Source organism: Paramisgurnus dabryanus, chromosome 9 (genome assembly GCF_030506205.2).
Source record: "Paramisgurnus dabryanus chromosome 9, PD_genome_1.1, whole genome shotgun sequence".
Lineage (NCBI taxonomy): Eukaryota > Metazoa > Chordata > Actinopteri > Cypriniformes > Cobitidae > Paramisgurnus > Paramisgurnus dabryanus.
The window spans coordinates 256,670-277,500 of NC_133345.1; the positions used below are offsets into that span (position 1 = coordinate 256,670).

Below are 20,831 nucleotides of genomic sequence, written 5' to 3' on the forward strand. Positions count from 1 at the left end.
AATGTGGCAACGCAATGACATCGGTAAATGGTTACAGAAAGGACGCATTCATGGGAAAAAATGACATAAAAAAAATTATTAATTAATTAAATGCTTACAGCACCTGGTATTCCCAGGCGTTCTCCCATCCAAGTACTAACCAGGCCCGACCCTGCTTGGCTTCCGAGATCAGACGAGAGCGGGCGTGCTCAGGGTGGTGTGGCCGTAAGCGAGTGCAGACTCGATTCGAGAGACACTTCAAAACTAATGTGGAAACGCCATGCCATGGGAGAACGCTTACAGAAAGGACGCATTCATGGGAAAATATGACATAAAAAATTTTTTTATTAATTAAATGCTTACAGCACCTGGTATTCCCAGGCGGTCTCCCATCCAAGTACTAACCAGGCCCGACCCTGCTTGGCTTCCGAGATCAGACGAGAGCGGGCGTGCTCAGGGTGGTGTGGCCGTAAGCGAGTGCGGACTTGATTCGAGAGACACTTCAAAACTAATGTGGCAACGCCATGCCATGGGAGAACGCTTACAGAAAGGACGCATTCATGGGAAAAAATGACATAAAAAAATTATTAATTAATTAAATGCTTACAGCACCTGGTATTCCCAGGCGGTCTCCCATCCAAGTACTAACCAGGCCCGACCCTGCTTGGCTTCCGAGATCAGACGAGAGCGGGCGTGCTCAGGGTGGTGTGGCCGTAAGCGAGTGCTGACTCGCTTCGATAGACACTTCAAGACTTATGTGGCAACGCCATGACATCAGTGAACGCTTACAGAAAGATCGCATTCATGGGAAAAAATGACATAAATAAATAATTAATTAAATGCTTACAGAACCTGGTATTCCCAGGCGGTCTCCCATCCAAGTACTAACCAGGCCCGACCCTGCTTGGCTTCCGAGATCAGACGAGAGCAGGCTTGCTAAGGGTGGTGTGGCCGTAAGCGAGTGCTGACTTGATTCGAGAGACACTTCAAAACTAATGTGGCAACGCCATGCCATGGGAGAACGCTTACAGAAAGGATGCATTCATGGGAAAAATGACATAAATAATTAATTAATTAAATGCTTACAGCACCAGGTATTCCCAGGCGGTCTCCCATCCAAGTACTAACCAGGCCCGACCCCGCTTGGCTTCCGAGATCAGACGAGAGCGGGCGTGCTCAGGGTGGTGTGGCCGTAAACGAGTGCTGACTCGATTCGAGAGACACTTCAAGGCTAATGTGGCAACGCAATGACATCGGTAAATGGTTACAGAAAGGACGCATTCATGGGAAAAAATGACATAAAAAAATAATTAATTAATTAAATGCTTACAGCACCTGGTATTCCCAGGCGGTCTCCCATCCAAGTACTAACCAGGCCCGACCCTGCTTGGCTTCCGAGATCAGACGAGAGCGGGCGTGCTCAGGGTGGTGTGGCCGTAAGCGAGTGCTGACTCGCTTCGATAGACACTTCAAGACTTATGTGGCAACGCCATGACATCAGTGAACGCTTACAGAAAGATCGCATTCATGGGAAAAAATGACATAAATAAATTTTTAATTAATTAAATGCTTACAGCACCTGGTACTCCCAGGCGGTCTCCCATCCAAGTACTAACCAGGCCCGACCCTGCTTGGCTTCCGAGATCAGACGAGAGCGGGCGTGCTCAGGGTGGTGTGGCCGTAAGCGAGTGCCGACTCGATTCGATAGACACTTCAAGACTTACGTGGCAACGCCATGACATCAGTGAACGCTTACAGAAAGAACGCATTCATGGGAAAAAATGACATAAATAATTAATTAATTAAATGCTTACAGCACCAGGTATTCCCAGGCGGTCTCCCATCCAAGTACTATCCAGGCCCGACCCTGCTTGGCTTCCGAGATCAGACGAGAGCGGGCGTGCTCAGGGTGGTGTGGCCGTAAGCGAGTGCGGACTCGATTCGAGAGACACTTCAAAACTAATGTGGCAACGCCATGACATGGGAGAACGCTTACAGAAAGGACGCATTCATGGGTAAAAATGACATAAATAAATATTTAATTAATTAAATGCTTACAGCACCTGGTATTCCCAGGCAATCTCCCATCCAAGTACTAACCAGGCCCGACCCTGCTTGGCTTCCGAGATCAGACGAGAGCGGGCGTGCTCAGGGTGGTGTGGCCGTAAGCGAGTGCTGACTCGATTTGAGAGACACTTCAAGGCTAATGTGGCAACGCAATGACATCGGTAAATGGTTACAGAAAGGACGCATTCATGGGAAAAAATGACATAAAAAAAATTATTAATTAATTAAATGCTTACAGCACCTGGTATTCCCAGGCGGTCTCCCATCCAAGTACTAACCAGGCCCGACCCTGCTTGGCTTCCGAGATCAGACGAGAGCGGGCGTGCTCAGGGTGGTGTGGTCGTAAGCGAGTGCAGACTCGATTCGAGAGACACTTCAAAACTAATGTGGCAACGCCATGCCATGGGAGAACGCTTACATAAAGGACGCATTCATGGGAAAATATGACATAAAAAAAAAAAAAATTAATTAAATGCTTACAGCACCTGGTATTCCCAGGCGGTCTCCCATCCAAGTACTAACCAGGCCCGACCCTGCTTGGCTTCCGAGATCAGACGAGAGCGGGCGTGCTCAGGGTGGTGTGGCCGTAAGCGAGTGCGGACTCGATTCGAGAGACACTTCAAAACTAATGTGGCAACGCCATGCCATGGGAGAACGCTTACAGAAAGGACGCATTCATGGGAAAAAATGACATAAAAAAATTATTAATTAATTAAATGCTTACAGCACCTGGTATTCCCAGGCGGTCTCCCATCCAAGTACTAACCAGGCCCAACCCTGCTTGGCTTCCGAGATCAGACGAGAGCGGGCGTGCTCAGGGTGGTGTGGCCGTAAGCGAGTGCTGACTCGCTTCGATAGACACTTCAAGACTTATGTGGCAACGCCATGACATCAGTGAACGCTTACAGAAAGATCGCATTCATGGGAAAAAATGACATAAATAAATAATTAATTAAATGCTTACAGAACCTGGTATTCCCAGGCGGTCTCCCATCCAAGTACTAACCAGGCCCGACCCTGCTTGGCTTCCGAGATCAGACGAGAGCGGGCTTGCTAAGGGTGGTGTGGCCGTAAGCGAGTGCTGACTTGATTCGAGAGACACTTCAAAACTAATGTGGCAACGCCATGCCATGGGAGAACGCTTACAGAAAGGATGCATTCATGGGAAAAATGACATAAATAATTAATTAATTAAATGCTTACAGCACCAGGTATTCCCAGGCGGTCTCCCATCCAAGTACTAACCAGGCCCGACCCCGCTTGGCTTCCGAGATCAGACGAGAGCGGGCGTGCTCAGGGTGGTGTGGCCTTAAACGAGTGCTGACTCTATTCGAGAGACACTTCAAGGCTAATGTGGCAACGCAATGACATCGGTAAATGGTTACAGAAAGGACGCATTCATTGGAAAAAATGACATAAAAAAATAATTAATTAATTAAATGCTTACAGCACCTGGTATTCCCAGGCGGTCTCCCATCCAAGTACTAACCAGGCCCGACCCTGCTTGGCTTCCGAGATCAGACGAGAGCGGGCGTGCTCAGGGTGGTGTGGCCGTAAACGAGTGCTGACTCGCTTCGATAGACACTTCAAGACTTATGTGGCAACGCCATGACATCAGTGAACGCTTACAGAAAGATCGCATTCATGGGAAAAAATGACATAAATAAATTTTTAATTAATTAAATGCTTACAGCACCTGGTACTCCCAGGGGGTCTCCCATCCAAGTACTAACCAGGCCCGACCCTGCTTGGCTTCCGAGATCAGACGAGAGCGGGCGTGCTCAGGGTGGTGTGGCCGTAAGCGAGTGCCGACTCGATTCGATAGACACTTCAAGACTTACGTGGCAACGCCATGACATCAGTGAACGCTTACAGAAAGAACGCATTCATGGGAAAAAATGACATAAATAATTTATTAATTAAATGCTTACAGCACCAGGTATTCCCAGGCGGTCTCCCATCCAAGTACTATCCAGGCCCGACCCTGCTTGGCTTCCGAGATCAGACGAGAGCGGGCGTGCTCAGGGTGGTGTGGCCGTAAGCGAGTGCCGACTCGATTCGATAGACACTTCAAAACTTATGTGGCAACGCCATGACATCAGTGAACGCTTACAGAAAGAACGCATTCATGGGAAAAAATGACATAAATAATTAATTAATTAAATGCTTACAGCACCAGGTATTCCCAGGCGGTCTCCCATCCAAGTACTAACCAGGCCCGACCCTGCTTGGCTTCCGAGATCAGACGAGAGCGGGCGTGCTCAGGATGGTGTGGCCGTAAGCGAGTGCTGACTCGATTCGAGAGACACTTCAAAACTAATGTGGCAACGCCATGCCATGGGAGAACGCTTACTGAAAGGACGCATTCATGGGAAAAAATGACATAAATAATTAATTAATAAAATGCTTACAGAACCTGGTATTCCCAGCCGGTCTGCCATCCAAGTACTAACCAGGCCCGACCCTGCTTGGCTTCCGAGATCAGACGAGAGCGGGCGTGCTCAGGGTGGTGTGGCCTTAAGCGAGTGCTGACTCGATTCGAGAGACACTTCAAGACTAATGTGGCAACGCAATGACATCGGTAAATGCTTACAAAAAGGACGTAATTATGGGAAAAAATGACATAAATAAATAATTAATTAATTAAAAGCTTACAGCACCTGGTATTCCCAGGCGGTCTCCCATCCAAGAACTAACCAGGCCCGACCCTGCTTGGCTTCCGAGATCAGACGAGAGCGGGCGTGCTCAGGGTGGTGTGGCCGTAAACGAGTGCGGACTCGATTCGAGAGACACTTCAAAACTAATGTGGCAACGCCATGACATGGGAGAACGCTTACAGAAAGGACGCATTCATGGGTAAAAATGACATAAATAAATATTTAATTAATTAAATGCTTACAGCACCTGGTATTCCCAGGCAATCTCCCATCCAAGTACTAACCAGGCCCGACCCTGCTTGGCTTCCGAGATCAGACGAGAGCGGGCGTGCTCAGGGTGGTGTGGCCGTAAGCGAGTGCTGACTCGATTCGAGAGACACTTCAAGGCTAATGTGGCAACGCAATGACATCGGTAAATGGTTACAGAAAGGACGCATTCATGGGAAAAAATGACATAAAAAAAATTATTAATTAATTAAATGCTTACAGCACCTGGTATTCCCAGGCGGTCTCCCATCCAAGTACTAACCAGGCCCGACCCTGCTTGGCTTCCGAGATCAGACGAGAGCGGGCGTGCTCAGGGTGGTGTGGCCGTAAGCGAGTGCAGACTCGATTCGAGAGACACTTCAAAACTAATGTGGAAACGCCATGCCATGGGAGAACGCTTACAGAAAGGACGCATTCATGGGAAAATATGACATAAAAAAAAAATTTTATTAATTAAATGCTTACAGCACCTGGTATTCCCAGGCGGTCTCCCATCCAAGTACTAACCAGGCCCGACCCTGCTTGGCTTCCGAGATCAGACGAGAGCGGGCGTGCTCAGGGTGGTGTGGCCGTAAGCGAGTGCGGACTTGATTCGAGAGACACTTCAAAACTAATGTGGCAACGCCATGCCATGGGAGAACGCTTACAGAAAGGACGCATTCATGGGAAAAAATGACATAAAAAAATTATTAATTAATTAAATGCTTACAGCACCTGGTATTCCCAGGCGGTCTCCCATCCAAGTACTAACCAGGCCCAACCCTGCTTGGCTTCCGAGATCAGACGAGAGCGGGCGTGCTCAGGGTGGTGTGGCCGCAAGCGAGTGCTGACTCGCTTCGATAGACACTTCAAGACTTATGTGGCAACGCCATGAAATCAGTGAACGCTTACAGAAAGATCGCATTCATGGGAAAAAATGACATAAATAAATAATTAATTAAATGCTTACAGAACCTGGTATTCCCAGGCGGTCTCCGATCCAAGTACTAACCAGGCCCGACCCTGCTTGGCTTCCGAGATCAGACGAGAGCGGGCTTGCTAAGGGTGGTGTGGCCGTAAGCGAGTGCTGACTCGATTCGAGAGACACTTCAAAACTAATGTGGCAACGCCATGCCATGGGAGAACGCTTACAGAAAGGACGCATTCATGGGAAAATATGACATAAATAAATATTTAATTAATTAAATGCTTACAGCACCTGGTATTCCCAGGCGGTCTCCCATCCAAGTACTAACCAGGCCCGACCCTGCTTGGCTTCCGAGATCAGACGAGAGCGGGCGTGGTCAGGGTGGTGTGGCCGTAAGCGAGTGCTGACTCGCTTCGATAGACACTTCTAGACTTATGTGGCAACGCCATGACATCAGTGAACGCTTACAGAAAGATCGCATTCATGGGAAAAAATGACATAAATAATTAATTAATTAAATGCTTACAGAACCTGGTATTCCCAGGCGGTCTCCCATCCAAGTACTAACCAGGCCCGACCCTGCTTGGCTTCCGAGATCAGACGAGAGCGGGCTTGCTCAGGGTGGTGTGGCCGTAAGCGAGTGCTGACTCGATTCGAGAGACACTTCAAAACTAATGTGGCAACGCCATGCCATGGGAGAATGCTTACAGAAAGGACGCATTCATTGGAAAAATGACATAAATAATTAATTAATTAAATGCTTACAGCACTAGGTATTCTCAGGCGGTCTTCCATCCAAGTACTAACCAGGCCCGACCCTGCTTGGCTTCCGAGATCAGACGAGAGCGGGCGTGCTCAGGGTGGTGTGGCCGTAAACGAGTGCTGACTCGATTCGAGAGACACTTCAAGGCTAATGTGGCAACGCAATGACATCGGTAAATGGTTACAGAAAGGACGCATTCATGGGAAAAAATGACATAAAAAAATAATTAATTAATTAAATGCTTACAGCACCTGGTATTCCCAGGCGGTCTCCCATCCAAGTACTAACCAGGCCCGACCCTGCTTGGCTTCCGAGATCAGACGAGAGCGGGCGTGCTCAGGGTGGTGTGGCCGTAAGCGAGTGCAGACTCGATTCGAGAGACACTTCAAAACTAATGTGGCAACGCCATGCCACGGGAGAACGCTTACAGAAAGGACGCATTCATGGGAAAATATGACATAAATAAATATTTAATTAATTAAATGCTTACAGCACCTGGTATTCCCAGGCGGTCTCCCATCCAAGTACTAACCAGGCCCGACCCTGCTTGGCTTCCGAGATCAGACGAGAGCGGGCGTGCTCAGGGTGGTGTGGCCGTAAGCGAGTGCTGACTCGCTTCGATAGACACTTCAAGACTTATGTGGCAACGCCATGACATCAGTGAATGCTTACAGAAAGATCGCATTCATGGGAAAAAATGACATAAATAATTAATTAATTAAATGCTTACAGAACCTGGTATTCCCAGGCGGTCTCCCATCCAAGTACTAACCAGGCCCGACCCTGCTTGGCTTCCGAGATCAGACGAGAGCGGGCTTGCTCAGGGTGGTGTGGCCGTAAGCGAGTGCTGACGCGATTCGAGAGACACTTCAAAACTAATGTGGCAACGCCATGCCATGGGAGAATGCTTACAGAAAGGACGCATTCATGGGAAAAATGACATAAATAATTAATTAATTAAATGCTTACAGCACTAGGTATTCTCAGGCGGTCTTCCATCCAAGTACTAACCAGGCCCGACCCTGCTTGGCTTCCGAGATCAGACGAGAGCGGGCGTGCTCAGGGTGGTGTGGCCGTAAACGAGTGCTGACTCGATTCGAGAGACACTTCAAGGCTAATGTGGCAACGCAATGACATCGGTAAATGGTTACAGAAAGGACGCATTCATGGGAAAAAATGACATAAAAAAATAATTAATTAATTAAATGCTTACAGCACCTGGTATTCCCAGGCGGTCTCCCATCCAAGTACTAACCAGGCCCGACCCTGCTTGGCTTCCGAGATCAGACGAGAGCGGGCGTGCTCAGGGTGGTGTGGCCGTAAGCGAGTGCTGACTCGATTCGAGAGACACTTCAAGGCTAATGTGGCAACGCAATGACATCGGTAAATGGTTACAGAAAGGACGCATTCATGGGAAAAAATGACATAAAAAAAATTATTAATTAATTAAATGCTTACAACACCTGGTATTCCCAGGCGGTCTCCCATCCAAGTACTAACCAGGCCCGACCCTGCTTGGCTTCCGAGATCAGACGAGAGCGGGCGTGGTCAGGGTGGTGTGGCCGTAAGCGAGTGCAGACTCGATTCGAGAGACACTTCAAAACTAATGTGGCAACGCCATGCCATGGGAGAACGCTTACAGAAAGGACGCATTCATGGGAAAATATGACATAAATAAATATTTAATTAATTAAATGCTTATAGCACCTGGTATTCCCAGGCGGTCTCCCACCCAAGTACTAACCAGGCCCGAACCTGCTTGGCTTCCGAGATCAGACGAGAGCGGGCGTGCTCAGGGTGGTGTGGCCGTAAGCGAGTGCTGACTCGATTCGAGAGACACTTCAAAACTAATGTGGCAGCGCCATGCCATGGGAGAATGCTTACAGAAAGGACGCATTCATGGGAAAAATGACATAAATAATTAATTAATTAAATGCTTACAGCACTAGGTATTCTCAGGCGGTCTTCCATCCAAGTACTAACCAGGCCCGACCCTGCTTGGCTTCCGAGATCAGACGAGAGCGGGCGTGCTCAGGGTGGTGTGGCCGTAAACGAGTGCTGACTCGATTCGAGAGACACTTCAAGGCTAATGTGGCAACGCAATGACATCGGTAAATGGTTACAGAAAGGACGCATTCATGGGAAAAAATGACATAAAAAAAAATTAATTAATTAAATGCTTACAGCACCTGGTATTCCCAGGCGGTCTCCCATCCAAGTACTAACCAGGCCCGACCCTGCTTGGCTTCCGAGATCAGACGAGAGCGGGCGTGCTCAGGGTGGTGTGGCCGTAAGCGAGTGCTGACTCGCTTCGATAGACACTTCAAGACTTATGTGGCAACGCCATGACATCAGTAAACGCTTACAGAAAGATCGCATTCATGGGAAAAAATGACATAAAAAAATAATTAATTAATTAAATGCTTACAGCACCTGGTATTCCCAGGCGGTCTCCCATCCAAGTACTAACCAGGCCCGACCCTGCTTGGCTTCCGAGATCAGACGAGAGCGGGCGTGCTCAGGGTGGTGTGGCCGTAAGCGAGTGCTGACTCGATTCGAGAGACACTTCAAGGCTAATGTGGCAACGCAATGACATCGGTAAATGGTTACAGAAAGGACGCATTCATGGGAAAAAATGACATAAAAAAAATTATTAATTAATTAAATGCTTACAGCACCAGGTATTCCCAGGCGGTCTCCCATCCAAGTACTAACCAGGCCCGACCCTGCTTGGCTTCCGAGATCAGACGAGAGCGGGCGTGCTCAGGGTGGTGTGGCCGTAAGCGAGTGCAGACTCGATTCGAGAGACACTTCAAAACTAATGTGGCAACGCCATGCCATGGGAGAACACTTACAGAAAGGACGCATTCATGGGAAAATATGACATAAATAAATATTTAATTAATTAAATGCTTACAGCACCTGGTATTCCCAGGCGGTCTCCCATCCAAGTACTAACCAGGCCCGACCCTGCTTGGCTTCCGAGATCAGACGAGAGCGGGCGTGCTCAGGGTGGTGTGGCCGTAAGCGAGTGCGGACTTGATTCGAGAGACACTTCAAAACTAATGTGGCAACGCCATGCCATGGGAGAACGCTTACAGAAAGGACGCATTCATGGGAAAAAATGACATAAAAAAACTATTAATTAATTAAATGCTTACAGCACCTGGTATTCCCAGGCGGTCTCCCATCCAAGTACTAACCAGGCCCGACCCTGCTTGGCTTCCGAGATCAGACGAGAGCGGGCGTGCTCAGGGTGGTGTGGCCGTAAGCGAGTGCTGACTCGCTTCGATAGACACTTCAAGACTTATGTGGCAACGCCATGACATCAGTGAACGCTTACAGAAAGATCGCATTCATGGGAAAAAATGACATAAATAATTAATTAATTAAATGCTTACAGAACCTGGTATTCCCAGGCGGTCTCCCATCCAAGTACTAACCAGGCCCGACCCTGCTTGGCTTCCGAGATCAGACGAGAGCGGGCTTGCTCAGGGTGGTGTGGCCGTAAGCGAGTGCTGACTCGATTCGAGAGACACTTCAAAACTAATGTGGCAACGCCATGCCATGGGAGAACGCTTACAGAAAGGACGCATTCATGGGAAAAATGACATAAATAATTAATTAATTAAATGCTTACAGCACCAGGTATTCCCAGGCGGTCTCCCATCCAAGTACTAACCAGGCCCGACCCTGCTTGGCTTCCGAGATCAGACGAGAGCGGGCGTGCTCAGGGTGGTGTGGCTGTAAGCGAGTGCGGACTTGATTCGAGAGACACTTCAAAACTAATGTGGCAACGCCATGCCATGGGAGAATGCTTACAGAAAGGACGCATTCATGGGAAAAATGACATAAATAATTAATTAATTAAATTCTTACAGCCCCAGGTGGTCTCCCATCCAAGTACTAACCAGGCCCGACCCTGCTTGGCTTCCGAGATCAGACGAGAGCGGGCGTGCTCAGGGTGGTGTGGCCGTAAACGAGTGCTGACTCGATTCGAGAGACACTTCAAGGCTAATGTGGCAACGCAATGACATCGGTAAATGGTTACAGAAAGGACGCATTCATGGGAAAAAATGACATAAAAAAATAATTAATTAATTAAATGCTTACAGCACCTGGTATTCCCAGGCGGTCTCCCATCCAAGTACTAACCAGGCCCGACCCTGCTTGGCTTCCGAGATCAGACGAGAGCGGGCGTGCTCAGGGTGGTGTGGCCGTAAGCGAGTGCTGACTCGATTCGAGAGACACTTCAAGGCTAATGTGGCAACGCAATGACATCGGTAAATGGTTACAGAAAGGACGCATTCATGGGAAAAAATGACATAAAAAAAATTATTAATTAATTAAATGCTTACAGCACCAGGTATTCCCAGGCGGTCTCCCATCCAAGTACTAACCAGGCCCGACCCTGCTTGGCTTCCGAGATCAGACGAGAGCGGGCGTGCTCAGGGTGGTGTGGCCGTAAGCGAGTGCAGACTCGATTCGAGAGACACTTCAAAACTAATGTGGCAACGCCATGCCATGGGAGAACACTTACAGAAAGGACGCATTCATGGGAAAAAATGACATAAATAAATATTTAATTAATTAAATGCTTACAGCACCTGGTATTCCCAGGCGGTCTCCCATCCAAGTACTAACCAGGCCCGACCCTGCTTGGCTTCCGAGATCAGACGAGAGCGGGCGTGCTCAGGGTGGTGTGGCCGTAAGCGAGTGCGGACTTGATTCGAGAGACACTTCAAAACTAATGTGGCAACGCCATGCCATGGGAGAACGCTTACAGAAAGGACGCATTCATGGGAAAAAATGACATAAAAAAACTATTAATTAATTAAATGCTTACAGCACCTGGTATTCCCAGGCGGTCTCCCATCCAAGTACTAACCAGGCCCGACCCTGCTTGGCTTCCGAGATCAGACGAGAGCGGGCGTGCTCAGGGTGGTGTGGCCGTAAGCGAGTGCTGACTCGCTTCGATAGACACTTCAAGACTTATGTGGCAACGCCATGACATCAGTGAACGCTTACAGAAAGATCGCATTCATGGGAAAAAATGACATAAATAATTAATTAATTAAATGCTTACAGAACCTGGTATTCCCAGGCGGTCTCCCATCCAAGTACTAACCAGGCCCGACCCTGCTTGGCTTCCGAGATCAGACGAGAGCGGGCTTGCTCAGGGTGGTGTGGCCGTAAGCGAGTGCTGACTCGATTCGAGAGACACTTCAAAACTAATGTGGCAACGCCATGCCATGGGAGAACGCTTACAGAAAGGACGCATTCATGGGAAAAATGACATAAATAATTAATTAATTAAATGCTTACAGCACCAGGTATTCCCAGGCGGTCTCCCATCCAAGTACTAACCAGGCCCGACCCTGCTTGGCTTCCGAGATCAGACGAGAGCGGGCGTGCTCAGGGTGGTGTGGCTGTAAGCGAGTGCGGACTTGATTCGAGAGACACTTCAAAACTAATGTGGCAACGCCATGCCATGGGAGAATGCTTACAGAAAGGACGCATTCATGGGAAAAATGACATAAATAATTAATTAATTAAATTCTTACAGCCCCAGGTGGTCTCCCATCCAAGTACTAACCAGGCCCGACCCTGCTTGGCTTCCGAGATCAGACGAGAGCGGGCGTGCTCAGGGTGGTGTGGCCGTAAACGAGTGCTGACTCGATTCGAGAGACACTTCAAGGCTAATGTGGCAACGCAATGACATCGGTAAATGGTTACAGAAAGGACGCATTCATGGGAAAAAATGACATAAAAAAATAATTAATTAATTAAATGCTTACAGCACCTGGTATTCCCAGGCGGTCTCCCATCCAAGTACTAACCAGGCCCGACCCTGCTTGGCTTCCGAGATCAGACGAGAGCGGGCGTGCTCAGGGTGGTGTGGCCGTAAGCGAGTGCTGACTCGCTTCGATAGACACTTCAAGACTTATGTGGCAACGCCATGACATCAGTGAACGCTTACAGAAAGATCGCATTCATGGGAAAAAATGACATAAATAATTAATTAATTAAATGCTTACAGAACCTGGTATTCCCAGGCGGTCTCCCATCCAAGTACTAACCAGGCCCGACCCTGCTTGGCTTCCGAGATCAGACGAGAGCGGGCTTGCTCAGGGTGGTGTGGCCGAAAGCGAGTGCTGACTCGATTCGAGAGACACTTCAAAACTAATGTGGCAACGCCATGCCATGGGAGAACGCTTACAGAAAGGACGCATTCATGGGAAAAATGACATAAATAATTAATTAATTAAATGCTTACAGCACCAGGTATTCCCAGGCGGTCTCCCATCCAAGTACTAACCAGGCCCGACCCTGCTTGGCTTCCGAGATCAGACGAGAGCGGGCGTGCTCAGGGTGGTGTGGCTGTAAGCGAGTGCGGACTTGATTCGAGAGACACTTCAAAACTAATGTGGCAACGCCATGCCATGGGAGAATGCTTACAGAAAGGACGCATTCATGGGAAAAATGACATAAATAATTAATTAATTAAATTCTTACAGCCCCAGGTATTCCCAGGCGGTCTCCCATCCAAGTACTAACCAGGCCCGACCCTGCTTGGCTTCCGAGATCAGACGAGAGCGGGCGTGCTCAGGGTGGTGTGGCCGTAAACGAGTGCTGACTCGATTCGAGAGACACTTCAAGGCTAATGTGGCAACGCAATGACATCGGTAAATGGTTACAGAAAGGACGCATTCATGGGAAAAAATGACATAAAAAAATAATTAATTAATTAAATGCTTACAGCACCTGGTATTCCCAGGCGGTCTCCCATCCAAGTACTAACCAGGCCCGACCCTGCTTGGCTTCCGAGATCAGACGAGAGCGGGCGTGCTCAGGGTGGTGTGGCCGTAAGCGAGTGCTGACTCGCTTCGATAGACACTTCAAGACTTATGTGGCAACGCCATGACATCAGTGAACGCTTACAGAAAGATCGCATTCATGGGAAAAAATGACATAAAAAAATAATTAATTAATTAAATGCTTACAGCACCTGGTATTCCCAGGCGGTCACCCATCCAAGTACTAACCAGGCCCTACCCTGCTTGGCTTCCGAGATCAGACGAGAGCGGGCGTGCTCAGGGTGGTGTGGCCGTAAGCGAGTGCTGACTCGATTCGAGAGACACTTCAAGGCTAATGTGGCAACGCCATGCCATGGGAGAACGCTTACAGAAAGGACGCATTCATGGGAAAATATGACATGAATAAATATTTAATTAATTAAATGCTTACAGCACCTGGTATTCCCAGGCGGTCTCCCATCCAAGTACTAACCAGGCCCGACCCTGCTTGGCTTCCGAGATCAGACGAGAGCGGGCGTGCTCAGGGTGGTGTGGCCGTAAGCGAGTGCGGACTTGATTCGAGAGACACTTCAAAACTAATGTGGCAACGCCATGCCATGGGAGAACGCTTACAGAAAGGACGCATTCATGGGAAAAAATGACATAAAAAAAAATATTAATTAATTAAATGCTTACAGCACCTGGTATTCCCAGGCGGTCTCCCATCCAAGTACTAACCAGACCCGACCCTGCTTGGCTTCCGAGATCAGACGAGAGCGGGCGTGCTCAGGGTGGTGTGGCCGTAAGCGAGTGCTGACTTGCTTCGATAGACACTTCAAGACTTATGTGGCAACGCCATGACATCAGTGAACGCTTACAGAAAGATCGCATTCATGGGAAAAAATGACATAAATAATTAATTAATTAAATGCTTACAGAACCTGGTATTCCCAGGCGGTCTTCCATCCAAGTACTAACCAGGCCCGACCCTGCTTGGCTTCCGAGATCAGACGAGAGCGGGCTTGCTCAGGGTGGTGTGGCCGTAAGCGAGTGCTGACTCGATTCGAGAGACACTTCAAAACTAATGTGGCAACGCCATGCCATGGGAGAATGCTTACAGAAAGGACGCATTCAATGGAAAAATGACATAAATAATTAATTAATTAAATGCTTAGAGCACCAGGTATTCCCAGGCGGTCTCCCATCCAAGTACTAACCAGGCCCGACCCTGCTTGGCTTCCAAGATCAGACGAGAGCGGGCGTGCTCAGGGTGGTGTGGCCGTAAACGAGTGCTGACTCGATTCGAGAGACACTTCAAGGCTAATGTGGCAACGCAATGACATCGGTAAATGGTTACAGAAAGGACGCATTCATGGGAAAAAATGACATAAAAAAATAATTAATTAATTAAATGCTTACAGCACCTGGTATTCCCAGGCGGTCTCCCATCCAAGTACTAACCAGAACCGACCCTGCTTGGCTTCCGAGATCAGACGAGAGCGGGCGTGCTCAGGGTGGTGTGGCCGTAAGCGAGTGCTGACTCGCTTCGATAGACACTTCAAGACTTATGTGGCAACGCCATGACATCAGTGAACGCTTACAGAAAGATCGCATTCATGGGAAAAAATGACATAAAAAAATAATTAATTAATTAAATGCTTACAGCACCTGGTATTCCCAGGCGGTCTCCCATCCAAGTACTAACCAGGCCCGACCCTGCTTGGCTTCCGAGATCAGACGAGAGCGGGCGTGCTCAGGGTGGTGTGGCCGTAAGCGAGTGCTGACTCGATTCGAGAGACACTTCAAGGCTAATGTGGCAACGCAATGACATCGGTAAATGGTTACAGAAAGGACGCATTCATGGGAAAAAATGACATAAAAAAAATTATTAATTAATTAAATGCTTACAACACCTGGTATTCCCAGGCGGTCTCCCATCCAAGTACTAACCAGGCCCGACCCTGCTTGGCTTCCGAGATCAGACGAGAGCGGGCGTGCTCAGGGTGGTGTGGCCGTAAACGAGTGCTGACTCGATTCGAGAGACACTTCAAGGCTAATGTGGCAACGCAATGACATCGGTAAATGGTTACAGAAAGGACGCATTCATGGGAAAAAATGACATAAAAAATAATTAATTAATTAAATGCTTACAGCACCTGGTATTCCCAGGCGGTCTCCCATCCAAGTACTAACCAGGCCCGACCCTGCTTGGCTTCCGAGATCAGACGAGAGCGGGCGTGCTCAGGGTGGTGTGGCCGTAAGCGAGTGCTGACTCGCTTCGATAGACACTTCAAGACTTATGTGGCAACGCCATGACATCAGTGAACGCTTACAGAAAGATCGCATTCATGGGAAAAAATGACATAAATAATTAATTAATTAAATGCTTACAGAACCTGGTATTCCCAGGCGGTCTCCCATCCAAGTACTAACCAGGCCCGACCCTGCTTGGCTTCCGAGATCAGACGAGAGCGGGCTTGCTCAGGGTGGTGTGGCCGTAAGCGAGTGCTGACTCGATTCGAGAGACACTTCAAAACTAATGTGGCAACGCCATGCCATGGGAGAACGCTTACAGAAAGGACGCATTCATGGGAAAAATGACATAAAAAAATTATTAATTAATTAAATGCTTACAGCACCTGGTATTCCCAGGCGGTCTCCCATCCAAGTACTAACCAGGCCCGACCCTGCTTGGCTTCCGAGATCAGACGAGAGCGCGCGCGTTTTTTTTTTTTTTTTTTTTTTTTTTTTTTTTTTTTTGGGCGTGCTTTTTTTTATTATTATTATTATAACAATCATATTCACACAATTACATAATTTCTATATATTGTTTAACATTACATATAACACAGTGAGAGTGCTTTTATAACAGAAAGACTTCTTTAAAAGTCTTTTGGCAGGCACAATCTTAAATCCCACCAAAAAGAAGAAAAAAAAACATCATTATAAAATATTTTAAAACATTTGAAAGTTCAACATATTTTTTCCACACTAAAACAGTCTCTTCCACATATTTAAAATATTATACAGATCAACCATAATCGTCAGGCATTTTCCAATTAAAATCTTCAAATATTATACCCACATCCTTAGTAAAAACATTATAAAACTCCTCCAACCTATTTTGCTCCTTAAAATAACAGTACAAATGCTTTAAGTACATCTCAACTTTTCTTTTAAACACTATTTCAACATCCATAACAGTATTTTCTTTTTTTGCAACAATTCTTCTTTCCCATATTGCACTTTTAATCAGCATGACAAACAAGTTAAGCGCTTTTCTGTTTTCACATGTTTTGTTTTCTCCCAGCATTATCACCTTGTTCCAATCGATTCCTTTATTATCTTGTTCCCCTCTCAACCTTTCAAGCAAACCTATACATTTTTCTTTAAAGTTTTCCAATTTCTTACAACATAAAAACACATGTAAAAAACCCTCATCTTCTTCTTTACATACTTTACAAGTTGCATTTTGCTCTCTCCCGATTTTGTTCAATAAAACATCAGTAAAAATTGCCTTGTGCCTAATTAAATATTCTAAGGTCCCCAATTTTGACTCAATTATATTCCCCCTCATATTGCTCCATATATGTTCTTCTTTCAAGTCTTTGTATTTCTTTAACCAGTATTTATTCACCACAGGTTTCTTAAAAATACAATCTCTAAAAAAACAATACAACATTTTCACAGTGCATTCTTTAAAAGCTCTTATTTTGTCTCCCAACATGACATACACATCTTTCTCTTGTTTCCCTTGTTCTTTATTATCAATTTTCCTGATCCAATCATCAGGAATTGCACTTTTTATTATCTTAAACTTATTTACAATTTCTTGTCTACTATATTCTTCTTTTGCTTCCTCCATAGTGTCCACAATGTACTGCACAGGTAAAAATCCCTCCTTAAACTCGTATAAAACATCTCTCACTTTTGTAATTCCCACATCCCACCACTTTTTAAAAAACACTTCTTTACCTTGGTTTACAATGTTCTTGTTTAAAAACAATGGTTGGTTTAAAATACACTCTCTTCCACTAGGCATGTACTGTACACAAGTTAAAACTTTCCCCCATGCACTCATAATTTCCTTGTAAAAATCTGGCACCTTTTCCGTCATCCAAGCTTTAGTTTTCATCCATAAAATGTCTTCTCCCAGATTAAAATTACCACATTTGTTTAAAAAATATTGCATTGTTTTTTTCCATACCATTACATTCCCATCATCCAGATACTTTTTAACCATTTTAGCTCTTAAGCTATTTTTTCTTTGTGCTACATCTATAAGGCCCATCCCACCTTTCTCTACAGCTCCAATCAAAGTGTCATATGCTATTCTTGGGGGTTTCCCTTCCCATATAAAGTCTAAAAAACATCTCTTTAATCTTTTTTCAATCCACAGAGGCATATATGACACATATAAGACATACCATAACTTAGACATCATTAAAACATTTGAAATTAAAACCTTCCCTTTAAGACATAATGTCCTTAATTTCCAAAAATGTAGCCTTCTTTCAATATCTTCTAAAATAGTTGCCCACATTGTTTCATTTGCTCTCCTTTCATCGTCCCCCATTAAAACTCCTAAAATCTTGATTTCATTCACTTCTTTAAAAGCAAAATCACTTGTTAAAGCTTGCACATTCCCACATCTCATATACACAGTTTTATCCTCGTTAATTTTTCCTCCAGATGCTTTACAAAATTGTTGTACAATTTTCATTGCACATTCAACTCCCTCCCTGTCTTTCAAAATAAGCGTAGTGTCATCCGCATACTGAAATATTGCTTCTCCTTCCACGTTCCCTTCTATGTGAATACCTTTTATTCCTTTTTCTTTCCTCATTGCCAACCCCAAGGGTTCCGCGACTAAAGAATATAATAGTGCTGACATGGGACACCCTTGTCTTATGGATCTTGTTAGTTTAAAACATTCCGTTAAAAACCCATTACATTTAATTCTAGTTACCGGTCCATTATATAAAATTTTCACCCACTTTATAAAATTTTCTCCAAATCCAAAACGGTTTAAAATCCCAAATAAAAATTCATGTTCCACCCTGTCGAAAGCCTTTTCAAAATCTAAACTTATAACATATCCCTCCAATTTTCTCTCCTTCATGTATCCAATTGTATCTTTAATGCTTAGGGTCGTATCAGCTATGTCTTTCCCTTTGACCCCATACGCTTGATTTGTCTTTATTATTCTCGGCATCACTTCTTTCAGTCTGTTTGCTAAGATTTTTGATAAAATTTTCAGATCGGTGTTTAACATCGTAAGCGGCCTATAATTCTTTAGTTCAGTTTTTTCTCCTTTTTTCTTATATATTGTTTTCATCAAACCCATACCCATTCTTAGATTCATCTGCCCTTTATTAAAGATCTCATCGTACACTTCCTTTAAAATACTGGTTAACATATCCCTAAAAACAATATAAAACTCACTCCCCAACCCATCAATTCCAGGACTTTTGTTTTTGTTTAATTCATTTATCGCTCTTTCAATTTCCTCTTCACTTATCTCTTTGTCACAATCCTTCATATCTTCCTTGTCTATTTTAGTTGTTATCTGCTCTAACATTTCTTCTTTTTCATCCTGCACTCCCTCAGTTGTAAACAATTTTTCATAATACCTTTTCATTTCTTTTAAAATTCCTTCATTACTCTTTACTTCTTCTCCATTCTCCTTTTTAACTACTTTTATAATTTCAGCCTTCCCTTTTCTTCTTTCTAGATCAAAGAAAAATTTTGTACATTTTTCACCTTCAACAAGAAACTGAGCTTTACTCCTTAATCTTGCACCTTCATATTTCTTTTCTTCCATTTCTTTAAGTTTATTTTCCAATTCTTTTATCTTTAACATGTCCTTATTACCCTGATTTATCTCTTTTTCTAAATTCTCTCTTATTTCCTGTCCATTGTATTTCTTACATTTCTCAATTAATCTGCACAATTTTATTGTATGAATTTTAACTAAATATTTTACATTTTCCCACCACAATCTTTTATCTTCCATATACATTGCATTTCCTTTTTCTTTTTCAATTAGCGTCTTTATATCTAAAACATACCCTTCACTTTTTAAAACCTCAGCATTTAAAACCCACACGCCTGGACCTCTCTTTAACGTACTCCAGTCAATCTGCATATATAACGGCTTGTGATCACTTAAACTTGTTTCATCGTATCTCACATTATCAATAAAAACCTCTAAATTCCTCTTACACAAAATAAAATCGATTCTTGTTTGACACATGAAATTCCCCACCCTTTGTCTTCTTGAGTATTGCCTTCTTTCATTCCTTTCTCTCCAAACATCCACCAAGTTATTGCTTTCCATTATTGATTTTAACTCTCTCCTTCCCATATCATTTCTAAAAACCATTCCATCTGCCATATCTAATTTACTTAACACAGTATTAAAATCCCCCATTAACAAGACATTCTGTTGGTTAGTTAAAAGTGACCTTAAATCATTAAAATAATCTCTCTTTTCCTTTTCCTCCGTAGGTGCATGTACATTTATCACCACCAGTTTTTTGCCTTCATATTCCATTTCTACTGCTAAACTTTTCCCAATATCATCTTTATAGATGACCTTGCATACAGTTTTCACATTTTCTCTTATTAAAAAAGCAACTCCTCTGCCAAACCTTGTATCATCATTATTGTATAAAATCTCACCGTTCCATCTTTTTCTTATTTCACATATGTGCTTTTCTTTCCAATTTGTTTCTTGCAATACAATCACGTCTTCATTCTTGAACATTTCTTTCACTTTTTCAAATTTGTTAAAGTCCGAGAGTCCTCTGGCATTAAAAGTTACCAAACTTAAAACCATAAAAAATAAATAAATAAAAACACTCATTGAGTCCATTTCTTTAGCTCATACCATCCAAGTCTTTTAGCAGTACATATTTATCTTTTAGTAAGTCTTTGTTAGTTGTTTTTTTCCTTATTCCTTCCAAACATGGCTTTACCTTAATTTTTCGTCGTCTTCTCTCCACTTTCGGTTTTCCTTCAGCCATTGTGTTGACATCCTTGTTAAAATCCTCATCTTGATCCATTTCATCTTGATCCATCTCATCGTCCAGGGTGTCAGAAGTGTCAAGTGGTGTACATGTTCCTTCCTCCTGTTTAAGTTGTTCCGTCTGTTCTTTAGAATCCTCATTTTGTACTTTACTTTGTCTTTTAGCTAATTCATTAATTTCTTCCTCTGCCATTTCATCTGTAGTGCTCTGTGTTTTATTATCTATGTCCTGTTGTACTTTCTCTTGTTGTTCCGTTTGTTCGCCATTGTCAACGTCAATTACAGGTCCGCCGTCTTTCGCCTCTCTCGTGTCGTTCTGTTGTTTTTCTACCACGTTGTCTCGTTCATGCACCTTCCCGCCCAC

The 20,831-nt window shown here is 44.9% G+C and overlaps 43 non-coding genes and 21 pseudogenes across 43 annotated transcripts; all 64 read right to left on the reverse strand.

The window, feature by feature from the left end:
- Positions 1-91: 91 nt before the first annotated feature.
- LOC135759226 (5S ribosomal RNA) lies at positions 92-210 on the reverse strand. Its single transcript, XR_010536778.1, has one exon. It is a non-coding gene; the product is annotated as a 5S ribosomal RNA (ribosomal RNA).
- A 125-nt stretch (positions 211-335) lies between these two features.
- On the reverse strand, positions 336-454 carry LOC135759628 (5S ribosomal RNA). The gene has a single exon (XR_010536905.1). It is a non-coding gene; the product is annotated as a 5S ribosomal RNA (ribosomal RNA).
- Positions 455-579: 125 nt separating this feature from the next.
- On the reverse strand, positions 580-698 carry LOC135759629 (5S ribosomal RNA). Its single transcript, XR_010536906.1, has one exon. It is a non-coding gene; the product is annotated as a 5S ribosomal RNA (ribosomal RNA).
- Positions 699-819: 121 nt separating this feature from the next.
- Positions 820-938, reverse strand: LOC135759490 (5S ribosomal RNA; annotated as a pseudogene).
- A 120-nt stretch (positions 939-1,058) lies between these two features.
- On the reverse strand, positions 1,059-1,177 carry LOC135759962 (5S ribosomal RNA). The gene has a single exon (XR_010537230.1). It is a non-coding gene; the product is annotated as a 5S ribosomal RNA (ribosomal RNA).
- Positions 1,178-1,302: 125 nt separating this feature from the next.
- LOC135759630 (5S ribosomal RNA) lies at positions 1,303-1,421 on the reverse strand. Its single transcript, XR_010536907.1, has one exon. It is a non-coding gene; the product is annotated as a 5S ribosomal RNA (ribosomal RNA).
- A 125-nt stretch (positions 1,422-1,546) lies between these two features.
- On the reverse strand, positions 1,547-1,665 carry LOC135759856 (5S ribosomal RNA). Its single transcript, XR_010537127.1, has one exon. It is a non-coding gene; the product is annotated as a 5S ribosomal RNA (ribosomal RNA).
- Positions 1,666-1,786: 121 nt separating this feature from the next.
- LOC135759807 (5S ribosomal RNA) lies at positions 1,787-1,905 on the reverse strand. The gene has a single exon (XR_010537081.1). It is a non-coding gene; the product is annotated as a 5S ribosomal RNA (ribosomal RNA).
- Positions 1,906-2,030: 125 nt separating this feature from the next.
- LOC135759242 (5S ribosomal RNA) lies at positions 2,031-2,149 on the reverse strand (annotated as a pseudogene).
- A 126-nt stretch (positions 2,150-2,275) lies between these two features.
- LOC135759995 (5S ribosomal RNA) lies at positions 2,276-2,394 on the reverse strand. Its single transcript, XR_010537263.1, has one exon. It is a non-coding gene; the product is annotated as a 5S ribosomal RNA (ribosomal RNA).
- A 125-nt stretch (positions 2,395-2,519) lies between these two features.
- On the reverse strand, positions 2,520-2,638 carry LOC135759631 (5S ribosomal RNA). Its single transcript, XR_010536908.1, has one exon. It is a non-coding gene; the product is annotated as a 5S ribosomal RNA (ribosomal RNA).
- A 125-nt stretch (positions 2,639-2,763) lies between these two features.
- On the reverse strand, positions 2,764-2,882 carry LOC135759684 (5S ribosomal RNA). The gene has a single exon (XR_010536958.1). It is a non-coding gene; the product is annotated as a 5S ribosomal RNA (ribosomal RNA).
- A 121-nt stretch (positions 2,883-3,003) lies between these two features.
- LOC135759457 (5S ribosomal RNA) lies at positions 3,004-3,122 on the reverse strand (annotated as a pseudogene).
- Positions 3,123-3,242: 120 nt separating this feature from the next.
- On the reverse strand, positions 3,243-3,361 carry LOC135759310 (5S ribosomal RNA; annotated as a pseudogene).
- Positions 3,362-3,486: 125 nt separating this feature from the next.
- On the reverse strand, positions 3,487-3,605 carry LOC135759860 (5S ribosomal RNA). Its single transcript, XR_010537131.1, has one exon. It is a non-coding gene; the product is annotated as a 5S ribosomal RNA (ribosomal RNA).
- Positions 3,606-3,730: 125 nt separating this feature from the next.
- On the reverse strand, positions 3,731-3,849 carry LOC135759869 (5S ribosomal RNA). Its single transcript, XR_010537140.1, has one exon. It is a non-coding gene; the product is annotated as a 5S ribosomal RNA (ribosomal RNA).
- Positions 3,850-3,970: 121 nt separating this feature from the next.
- Positions 3,971-4,089, reverse strand: LOC135759808 (5S ribosomal RNA). Its single transcript, XR_010537082.1, has one exon. It is a non-coding gene; the product is annotated as a 5S ribosomal RNA (ribosomal RNA).
- Positions 4,090-4,210: 121 nt separating this feature from the next.
- On the reverse strand, positions 4,211-4,329 carry LOC135759938 (5S ribosomal RNA). Its single transcript, XR_010537206.1, has one exon. It is a non-coding gene; the product is annotated as a 5S ribosomal RNA (ribosomal RNA).
- Positions 4,330-4,450: 121 nt separating this feature from the next.
- LOC135759513 (5S ribosomal RNA) lies at positions 4,451-4,569 on the reverse strand (annotated as a pseudogene).
- Positions 4,570-4,694: 125 nt separating this feature from the next.
- On the reverse strand, positions 4,695-4,813 carry LOC135759194 (5S ribosomal RNA). Its single transcript, XR_010536748.1, has one exon. It is a non-coding gene; the product is annotated as a 5S ribosomal RNA (ribosomal RNA).
- A 125-nt stretch (positions 4,814-4,938) lies between these two features.
- LOC135759243 (5S ribosomal RNA) lies at positions 4,939-5,057 on the reverse strand (annotated as a pseudogene).
- Positions 5,058-5,183: 126 nt separating this feature from the next.
- Positions 5,184-5,302, reverse strand: LOC135759633 (5S ribosomal RNA). Its single transcript, XR_010536909.1, has one exon. It is a non-coding gene; the product is annotated as a 5S ribosomal RNA (ribosomal RNA).
- A 126-nt stretch (positions 5,303-5,428) lies between these two features.
- LOC135759634 (5S ribosomal RNA) lies at positions 5,429-5,547 on the reverse strand. Its single transcript, XR_010536910.1, has one exon. It is a non-coding gene; the product is annotated as a 5S ribosomal RNA (ribosomal RNA).
- A 125-nt stretch (positions 5,548-5,672) lies between these two features.
- LOC135759822 (5S ribosomal RNA) lies at positions 5,673-5,791 on the reverse strand. Its single transcript, XR_010537094.1, has one exon. It is a non-coding gene; the product is annotated as a 5S ribosomal RNA (ribosomal RNA).
- A 121-nt stretch (positions 5,792-5,912) lies between these two features.
- On the reverse strand, positions 5,913-6,031 carry LOC135759516 (5S ribosomal RNA; annotated as a pseudogene).
- Positions 6,032-6,156: 125 nt separating this feature from the next.
- LOC135759762 (5S ribosomal RNA) lies at positions 6,157-6,275 on the reverse strand. Its single transcript, XR_010537036.1, has one exon. It is a non-coding gene; the product is annotated as a 5S ribosomal RNA (ribosomal RNA).
- A 121-nt stretch (positions 6,276-6,396) lies between these two features.
- Positions 6,397-6,515, reverse strand: LOC135759362 (5S ribosomal RNA; annotated as a pseudogene).
- Positions 6,516-6,635: 120 nt separating this feature from the next.
- On the reverse strand, positions 6,636-6,754 carry LOC135759421 (5S ribosomal RNA; annotated as a pseudogene).
- Positions 6,755-6,879: 125 nt separating this feature from the next.
- Positions 6,880-6,998, reverse strand: LOC135759635 (5S ribosomal RNA). Its single transcript, XR_010536911.1, has one exon. It is a non-coding gene; the product is annotated as a 5S ribosomal RNA (ribosomal RNA).
- A 125-nt stretch (positions 6,999-7,123) lies between these two features.
- Positions 7,124-7,242, reverse strand: LOC135759636 (5S ribosomal RNA). The gene has a single exon (XR_010536912.1). It is a non-coding gene; the product is annotated as a 5S ribosomal RNA (ribosomal RNA).
- A 121-nt stretch (positions 7,243-7,363) lies between these two features.
- LOC135759363 (5S ribosomal RNA) lies at positions 7,364-7,482 on the reverse strand (annotated as a pseudogene).
- Positions 7,483-7,602: 120 nt separating this feature from the next.
- On the reverse strand, positions 7,603-7,721 carry LOC135759423 (5S ribosomal RNA; annotated as a pseudogene).
- Positions 7,722-7,846: 125 nt separating this feature from the next.
- Positions 7,847-7,965, reverse strand: LOC135759637 (5S ribosomal RNA). Its single transcript, XR_010536913.1, has one exon. It is a non-coding gene; the product is annotated as a 5S ribosomal RNA (ribosomal RNA).
- A 126-nt stretch (positions 7,966-8,091) lies between these two features.
- On the reverse strand, positions 8,092-8,210 carry LOC135759913 (5S ribosomal RNA). The gene has a single exon (XR_010537182.1). It is a non-coding gene; the product is annotated as a 5S ribosomal RNA (ribosomal RNA).
- A 125-nt stretch (positions 8,211-8,335) lies between these two features.
- LOC135759395 (5S ribosomal RNA) lies at positions 8,336-8,454 on the reverse strand (annotated as a pseudogene).
- Positions 8,455-8,574: 120 nt separating this feature from the next.
- LOC135759425 (5S ribosomal RNA) lies at positions 8,575-8,693 on the reverse strand (annotated as a pseudogene).
- A 124-nt stretch (positions 8,694-8,817) lies between these two features.
- On the reverse strand, positions 8,818-8,936 carry LOC135759639 (5S ribosomal RNA). Its single transcript, XR_010536915.1, has one exon. It is a non-coding gene; the product is annotated as a 5S ribosomal RNA (ribosomal RNA).
- A 125-nt stretch (positions 8,937-9,061) lies between these two features.
- Positions 9,062-9,180, reverse strand: LOC135759640 (5S ribosomal RNA). Its single transcript, XR_010536916.1, has one exon. It is a non-coding gene; the product is annotated as a 5S ribosomal RNA (ribosomal RNA).
- A 126-nt stretch (positions 9,181-9,306) lies between these two features.
- On the reverse strand, positions 9,307-9,425 carry LOC135759765 (5S ribosomal RNA). The gene has a single exon (XR_010537039.1). It is a non-coding gene; the product is annotated as a 5S ribosomal RNA (ribosomal RNA).
- Positions 9,426-9,550: 125 nt separating this feature from the next.
- Positions 9,551-9,669, reverse strand: LOC135759641 (5S ribosomal RNA). Its single transcript, XR_010536917.1, has one exon. It is a non-coding gene; the product is annotated as a 5S ribosomal RNA (ribosomal RNA).
- A 125-nt stretch (positions 9,670-9,794) lies between these two features.
- Positions 9,795-9,913, reverse strand: LOC135759642 (5S ribosomal RNA). The gene has a single exon (XR_010536918.1). It is a non-coding gene; the product is annotated as a 5S ribosomal RNA (ribosomal RNA).
- Positions 9,914-10,034: 121 nt separating this feature from the next.
- On the reverse strand, positions 10,035-10,153 carry LOC135759366 (5S ribosomal RNA; annotated as a pseudogene).
- Positions 10,154-10,273: 120 nt separating this feature from the next.
- Positions 10,274-10,392, reverse strand: LOC135759790 (5S ribosomal RNA). Its single transcript, XR_010537064.1, has one exon. It is a non-coding gene; the product is annotated as a 5S ribosomal RNA (ribosomal RNA).
- Positions 10,393-10,746: 354 nt separating this feature from the next.
- Positions 10,747-10,865, reverse strand: LOC135759643 (5S ribosomal RNA). Its single transcript, XR_010536919.1, has one exon. It is a non-coding gene; the product is annotated as a 5S ribosomal RNA (ribosomal RNA).
- A 126-nt stretch (positions 10,866-10,991) lies between these two features.
- Positions 10,992-11,110, reverse strand: LOC135759766 (5S ribosomal RNA). The gene has a single exon (XR_010537040.1). It is a non-coding gene; the product is annotated as a 5S ribosomal RNA (ribosomal RNA).
- Positions 11,111-11,235: 125 nt separating this feature from the next.
- Positions 11,236-11,354, reverse strand: LOC135759644 (5S ribosomal RNA). The gene has a single exon (XR_010536920.1). It is a non-coding gene; the product is annotated as a 5S ribosomal RNA (ribosomal RNA).
- Positions 11,355-11,479: 125 nt separating this feature from the next.
- Positions 11,480-11,598, reverse strand: LOC135759645 (5S ribosomal RNA). The gene has a single exon (XR_010536921.1). It is a non-coding gene; the product is annotated as a 5S ribosomal RNA (ribosomal RNA).
- A 121-nt stretch (positions 11,599-11,719) lies between these two features.
- Positions 11,720-11,838, reverse strand: LOC135759367 (5S ribosomal RNA; annotated as a pseudogene).
- A 120-nt stretch (positions 11,839-11,958) lies between these two features.
- On the reverse strand, positions 11,959-12,077 carry LOC135759791 (5S ribosomal RNA). Its single transcript, XR_010537065.1, has one exon. It is a non-coding gene; the product is annotated as a 5S ribosomal RNA (ribosomal RNA).
- Positions 12,078-12,431: 354 nt separating this feature from the next.
- Positions 12,432-12,550, reverse strand: LOC135759646 (5S ribosomal RNA). Its single transcript, XR_010536922.1, has one exon. It is a non-coding gene; the product is annotated as a 5S ribosomal RNA (ribosomal RNA).
- A 121-nt stretch (positions 12,551-12,671) lies between these two features.
- Positions 12,672-12,790, reverse strand: LOC135759473 (5S ribosomal RNA; annotated as a pseudogene).
- A 120-nt stretch (positions 12,791-12,910) lies between these two features.
- Positions 12,911-13,029, reverse strand: LOC135759792 (5S ribosomal RNA). Its single transcript, XR_010537066.1, has one exon. It is a non-coding gene; the product is annotated as a 5S ribosomal RNA (ribosomal RNA).
- A 120-nt stretch (positions 13,030-13,149) lies between these two features.
- On the reverse strand, positions 13,150-13,268 carry LOC135759304 (5S ribosomal RNA; annotated as a pseudogene).
- Positions 13,269-13,393: 125 nt separating this feature from the next.
- Positions 13,394-13,512, reverse strand: LOC135759647 (5S ribosomal RNA). The gene has a single exon (XR_010536923.1). It is a non-coding gene; the product is annotated as a 5S ribosomal RNA (ribosomal RNA).
- A 125-nt stretch (positions 13,513-13,637) lies between these two features.
- On the reverse strand, positions 13,638-13,756 carry LOC135759608 (5S ribosomal RNA). Its single transcript, XR_010536886.1, has one exon. It is a non-coding gene; the product is annotated as a 5S ribosomal RNA (ribosomal RNA).
- A 125-nt stretch (positions 13,757-13,881) lies between these two features.
- Positions 13,882-14,000, reverse strand: LOC135759649 (5S ribosomal RNA). Its single transcript, XR_010536924.1, has one exon. It is a non-coding gene; the product is annotated as a 5S ribosomal RNA (ribosomal RNA).
- A 126-nt stretch (positions 14,001-14,126) lies between these two features.
- Positions 14,127-14,245, reverse strand: LOC135759985 (5S ribosomal RNA). Its single transcript, XR_010537253.1, has one exon. It is a non-coding gene; the product is annotated as a 5S ribosomal RNA (ribosomal RNA).
- A 121-nt stretch (positions 14,246-14,366) lies between these two features.
- LOC135759468 (5S ribosomal RNA) lies at positions 14,367-14,485 on the reverse strand (annotated as a pseudogene).
- A 120-nt stretch (positions 14,486-14,605) lies between these two features.
- Positions 14,606-14,724, reverse strand: LOC135759460 (5S ribosomal RNA; annotated as a pseudogene).
- A 125-nt stretch (positions 14,725-14,849) lies between these two features.
- Positions 14,850-14,968, reverse strand: LOC135759282 (5S ribosomal RNA; annotated as a pseudogene).
- Positions 14,969-15,093: 125 nt separating this feature from the next.
- On the reverse strand, positions 15,094-15,212 carry LOC135759651 (5S ribosomal RNA). The gene has a single exon (XR_010536926.1). It is a non-coding gene; the product is annotated as a 5S ribosomal RNA (ribosomal RNA).
- A 126-nt stretch (positions 15,213-15,338) lies between these two features.
- On the reverse strand, positions 15,339-15,457 carry LOC135760001 (5S ribosomal RNA). The gene has a single exon (XR_010537269.1). It is a non-coding gene; the product is annotated as a 5S ribosomal RNA (ribosomal RNA).
- Positions 15,458-15,581: 124 nt separating this feature from the next.
- Positions 15,582-15,700, reverse strand: LOC135759652 (5S ribosomal RNA). The gene has a single exon (XR_010536927.1). It is a non-coding gene; the product is annotated as a 5S ribosomal RNA (ribosomal RNA).
- Positions 15,701-15,821: 121 nt separating this feature from the next.
- On the reverse strand, positions 15,822-15,940 carry LOC135759368 (5S ribosomal RNA; annotated as a pseudogene).
- Between the last annotated feature and the right edge of the window lie 4,891 nt (positions 15,941-20,831).